The sequence below is a fragment of the Eumetopias jubatus genome, unplaced genomic scaffold (assembly GCF_037043125.1).
Source record: "Eumetopias jubatus isolate StellerSeaLion01/CBP00866 unplaced genomic scaffold, mEumJub1_p1.0 scaffold_1, whole genome shotgun sequence".
Lineage (NCBI taxonomy): Eukaryota > Metazoa > Chordata > Mammalia > Carnivora > Otariidae > Eumetopias > Eumetopias jubatus.
Window position 1 is genome coordinate 88672291 of NW_028274807.1, and position 6329 is coordinate 88678619.

The window sequence follows — 6329 nt, forward strand, 5'->3', positions numbered from 1 at the left end:
TAAAAAAACATAATTTTACTTCCACATATCATGGAACATCCATTTTTGGAGAGTGGAAATGAAAAACAAAGTTACATAAAAAGAAAACTGTTGCTAAAATCAATTATGAGTTAGAGATCATTGGAAAAAAGTGCTAAACAATGATTGATGTTAATTTCCTTAATAAATGTTTTGTGATTCAGGACTAAATAAACAAATTTGATCTATTTGTTATACCTTGGTAATTTTATTTATTTATTTATTTAATTTATTTATTTTAACCCATATCCTCTATCATATAAAGTTTGTAGGTCCATGTCAAACAAACAAAATTCAGGAGAGAAAAAGGTGTTTTGATTTTGTAGGACAAAGTACCAAAAAGGCAATCCATCAGAGGGTCTTCTTCAAGTATTCAGTAGAGTAATGATCACTGCATATAAGTGAGGACACTACCCAAGGCTAGTAAAAGAATTATCTAAAAATATTAGAAGAAATAGTGCTGGGCTCTTACAAAGCCAAGAACAGTGACTATTCCAACCAGCTAGACTGGAAGAACTCATAGCATGGAATATTGGGTAGAGTACTCAGGAATGCCTTGTCTCAGTAGTGGGGATAATTAGCCCTAAACTGAACTCTGCTTCTAATCAGCCAAATGAAAAATAAAAACAAAATCCAAAGTATCAGCCTATATCCAAGTAACTTAAGCATATGTCAGAAAGAAGCTAAAGAAGAATAGAAATACAAAAACATTCAGAACCTAACAAATACTGAGCATCCAATGAAAGATTACCAGGCATGTAAAGAAGCAGTAAAATGCAATTCCGAAGGAGCGCAATAATCAATCATTTTTGATTGAGAACTGACAAAGATGTTAAAATTAGCAGACAAGGACATTAAGAGATTATAACTATGTGCCATATGTGTAAAAAGTTAAGTAAATAAATGTAAGCTTTAAAAGAAGATCCTGTTTGAATTAGAAATGACAATCACAATGCTTAAAATGAAAAATCCACTGAATAGAATTAATGGCAGATTAGACATTGCAAAGCTATCAAGAAAGAATTCACAGTATTCTCCATTGGTTCTTAACCTCAAAATTCTATATTATGGAACTATTTAGAATTCTACCAAAGCATATCTAATAAAACATATAGTGAATTTGCTCTCTGATATAGAGTTCCCATACACTTTATCAGAGAATGAATAGCTATGTACAAGTTGCTCTATGGTTCACTTGGATTTAAAAACTTAATATGGAAAAAAAATCAGAGCTGGAATTTATTGTTCTATTTTAGATAAGAGTCTGAAAAACATCACTTCTCAACATAACAATCAAAGAAAATTCTTTTATTTCATTTTATCGTTATGACTAACAAAAATAATTCCACTTAACCTCCAATTTCCTTAAATATATATGTGTCTATATATGTGTATGTGTAGTTATAAATACACAAAGACACATAGATATTTTATACACACACACACTTGTGTAAATACCTGTATTTATATCTACACACATATGTACATACACACACATTTATATTACTATTCAGATCTAATTTTCAAGAAAGGAATTAGAATTTCAAAATTAATTTTCATTCAGTTTTCATTTTGCTCAATGTCTTCTCTTATAAATATATTGGCAAACAGAAGTGCTCTATTTTCCTTTTTTTTTTTAAAGATTGTATTTATTTATTTTACAAAGACAAAGCAAGAGAAAGAACAGAAGCAGGGGGAGTGGGAGAGGGAGAAGCAGGCTTTCTGCTGAGCAGGGAGCCCAGTGCGGGGCCTGATCCCAGGACCCTGGCCAGGATCATGACCTGAGCCAAAGGCAGACGCTTAATGACTGAGCCACCCACGCGCCCCATCCATTTTCCTTTTTTTTTCTCTCCAGATTCCTCTCAAATATTTGTTATCTTTATTTGATAGTGTTTCTGACAATGAGGAAATCTCTAATAAAACCTCCTGTTTGTATTGTGCTTCTTGAATCTGCTGTGCATCTGCGCCACTCTAATGTACTTGGTGCCTTTGAATTTTCCCCAGAACACATCACTAACAGAGAAGATTAGTTTTTATGACTGAAATATTGCCCATGTTAAGTATCTCTTTAGTCCTCCTGCAACTCTGGCACCAAGGAAAAGAGAACTTAATGTTTTCATGTGTTTTATTTTAATTGAACTAGCTGCAAGAACGAAATGCATTTTCTTTTTAGATTGAGAGAGAATTGCTGCCTTGGTTCCAAGTCACTGCTTGGTAACCAAATAGCTCTTCTTTGCCTAGATTTATTATATTTCTACTTCTGTGCAGGAAAATTTTGTAGTCAGTGTTGTTTGGGACATTAGCTGCTGAGCTCTTTCACTGACACATTCCTCATTAGGCCACTGAGAAAATTAAATACATTCTATCAGTGTCTCTCCTAACACATTGGTGATATTTCATGTGCTATAAGCTGAAAGCAAGGAAATTTAACTGTGACTTCTAAGAACTAACTTCCTATTAGATAACAAAATATTTTATGCTTCCTGTCAGGGTGGATGTGGTGGAATGCCTGAGAAGCATATTGTGTAATCTCCTCATCACCTCTGAACCAGATTAAATCCCCAAGCAGGTGCCCCGAGTTGTTCCTAGCACAATATTGGCCTCCTTTTTAAACAAATATAAAAGAGCCAAACATTTCCTAATTGGTGTTCCCATGTGCCCTGGGCTTCAGTCACCAGTCACTTTGAAGCCAGCCTTTACAATTACATTTGAGAATTCATGCAGTTGGGTCAGACTTTCCCTGCCTCCGAGTGAGGTGCATATTATACAACCTTTGGAGTCAGAAATACCACTCTTTACACATTATTTTGATGCCTCCTATTCGTATGATCAGGGACAAAGTTGTTTTTTATTTTTTATTTTTTCTTAAGAGAGACAGAGAGAGAGAGAGGGAGAAGGAGAAAGAGGCACAGAGATAATCTTAAGGAGGCTCCACTCCCAGTATGGAGCCCAACATGGGGCTTGACCTCACACCCCTGAGATCATGACCCAAGCCAAGATCAAGAGTTGGACACTTAACCCACAGAACCACCGAGGCGTGCCATGGACAAAGTTCTTAATTTTTGAGTATCGATTTACTCTCCTGTGATACATAAGTGTTAATTTATGTTAGTTAAAGAACAAATTAAACTTAGCCTGAGGCAAAAATACAATGATTTAAGTAAGCAGGAAGTGTATTTTTCTCTCATGAAAATAGTTCAGAGTTGAGCAGTCCAGGGCTGACACGACGGTTTTGTAATCCTCAATGCATGGCTTTTATCTCCGGAATCAAGGCTTGTGATCATAGTTTCCAGCCAATGCAAGGTGAAATAGGGAAAATGGGGGCAACCAGTTTCCATTTTGAGGTTGTCCTAGAATATACAGCCAACATTCTTGCTTTCTCCCCATTGGCCAGGGCTCTGTTGCCAGGCCAACATGGCTACACGGAGTCTGAGAGGATATGTCTGCAGCTAGTAGGCCATAGTCACAGCCAAAACTTGGAGGGACCTCTTTCTAAAATAAAGAAGTAGAGAATGTATAGTGGGAAACAACGAACAATTGCTTTGACATTTAAAATATGCAGTTACTGAGATTACAGGAGGTAATATCCAAAACTTGGATAGAAGGCACATCAAAATGATTCAGTAAATGTCCAGGCATTTTAATTAGTGAAATAATTATTTAACCTCTTCTTATAAATAAAAGTTCTTGGAAATGGACTCAGTTTCTTCACTGAGGTTTTCAAAAAAATATAGCTGTGTGTTAATCTGCTAAAATAGATGTCCCGATTGAAGCACTTGGACAACTTAAGCTGTCATAGTTACAAGTCAGAGGTAAACACAATGTAACCAATGAATAGGAGTGCTTACATTGGAGATTTTAAAGGATTTTAGGTTGTAATACTGCAAACAATCTAGTTTGAAAGAGAATTGTATGATATGATAATCATGGGTTTTAGGATCACAAAATTCATTTTTGGGATTCCAGCTCAAACACTGTTACTAGCTGTGATTGTCTTGGGGGGTTTGTGTTTACTTGTCAAGACAGTGTTAATTTTTTTTTTTAATATGGAGACTTATACAATAAGCACTCATATAATGTCCACAAGAATTTCAGTGAGGCATTACATAGAAGTGCTATTGCTGTCTTGTAGGGTATGTGCTTTTTGAGCTTTACTAGATAGTGGTAGACTGTTTTCCAGTGAATACTTCTAGCTGTGGGGGGAAAGAGTTCTAGTTAGTCTATATTCTCACAAGTTTTTCTACTAACAGACTTCTATTTTTTCAAATTCGGGGAGTATGAAATAATACCTCATTATTCTCTTAACTTACCTCTTTCTGAGTACTAGTAATATAATCTTTTCATGTCTTTTTTTTTTCTTCATTAAACTTTTGTTTTAATGGGTCTCAAAATTCTGTGACAGAGTTTTGGTCAAGTTGTTTCCATTAAAAAGTACTGATTTTAAAAACTAATAACTTAAAACTGCCACATACACACACACACACAAAACAAATGATCCACAAAACATTCTCCTTTCCTTCTGAAGGTTTTACGATGCACTGTTATCATTAACCAGTCTCTTACTATTAAACTTAAATGGCCAATTGACACAAACAGTTCTTCCACTGTTCTTCCACCACTGATGAAGACTGGGGTGGCAGGTATTGGGGATACTATTCATTTAGCCTTCTGAGTTTTCTGGGCAGACTCGGTGACCTTGCCAGCTCCAGCTGCCATCTTGTCCACTGCTTTGATGGCACCCACAGCAACCGTCTGTCTCATGTCACGAACAGCAAAACAGCCCAGAGGAGGAGAGTCAGAGAAGCTCTCAACACACATAGGCTTGCCAGGAACCATATCAACAATGGCAGCATTACCAGATTTCAAGAACTTGGGACCATCTTCCAGCTTTTTTCTGGAATGACGATCTGTTTTCTCCTTCAGCTCAGCAAACTTGCAAGCAATGTGAGCCGTGTGACAATCCAGCATAGGTGCATATCCAGCACTGATTTGGCCTGGATGGTTCAGGATAATCACCTGAGCCATGAAGCCAGCTGCTTCCATTGGTGGGTCAGTTTTGCTGTCACCAACCACATTGCCAGGACGAACATCTTTGACAGTATGCTCTTTACATTGAAGCCCACCTTGTCCCCAGGAAGAGCCTCACTCAAAGCTTCACGGTGCATTTCAACAGACTTTACTTCAGTTGTAACATTGACTGGAGCAAAGGTGACCCCATGCCAGGTTTAAGAACACCAGTCTCCACTTGGCCCACAGGGACAGTACCAATACCACCAATTTTGTAGACGTCCTGGAGAGGCAGACGCAAGGGCTTGTCAGTTGGACGAGTTGGTGGCAGAATGCGATCCAGAGCTTCAAGCAGTGTGGTTCCACTGGCATTCCCATCTTTACGGGTGACTTTCCATCCCTTGAACCAAGGCATGTTAGCACTTGGCTCCAGCATGTTGTCACCGTTCCAACCAGAAATTGGCACAAATGCTACTGTGTCAGGGTTGTAGCCGATTTTCTTAATGTAGGTGCTGACTTCCTTAACGATTTCCTTGTATCTCTTCTGGCTGTAGGGTGGCTCAGTGGAATCCACCTTGTTAACACCAACAATTAGTGGTTTTCTACCCAGTGTGTAAGCCAGAAGGGCATGCTCACGGGTCTGCCCGTTCTTGGAGATACCAGCTTCAAATTCACTGACACCAGCAGCAACAATCAGGACAGCACAGTCAGCCTGAGATGTGCCTGTAATCCTGTTTTTGATAAAGTCTCTGTGTCCTGGGGCATCAGTGATGGTCACATAATACTTGCTGGTCTTGAATTTCCCCAGGGAGATATCAATGGTGATACCACGTTCACGTTCAGCTTTCAGTTTATCCAAGACCCAGGCATACTTGAAGGAGCCCTTTCCCATCTCAGCAGCCTCCTTCTCAAATTTGTCAATAGTTCTTTTGTCGATCCCACGACATTTGTAGATCAGATGACCAGTAGTGGTAGACTTGCCTGAATCTACGTGTCCAATGACGACGATGTCAGTGTGAGTCTTTTCCTTTTTCCATTTTGGTTTAGGTTGAGCGGTGGTTTTCATGACACCTGTGTTCTGGTGGCAAACCCGTTGTGAAAAAAAGCTATCTTTTCATATCTTTATTTGCCATTCATTTTTTTCTTTTCTGCGTGTTCACTGTTCTCTGTACATTTAAAAAATGCTTTTTCCATACTGATGTGTAGGTATTAGAGTAATCAAAGATTTAATGCTTTTGTCTATTATATATGTTACAAATATGATTTCTAGGTATTTTGTTTGTATTTTAAATTTTCTTACAATG

At 37.9% G+C, this 6329-nt stretch overlaps 1 pseudogene; it reads right to left on the minus strand.

The window, feature by feature from the left end:
• Positions 1–4674: 4674 nt before the first annotated feature.
• On the minus strand, positions 4675–6091 carry LOC114207039 (elongation factor 1-alpha 1 pseudogene; annotated as a pseudogene).
• Between the last annotated feature and the right edge of the window lie 238 nt (positions 6092–6329).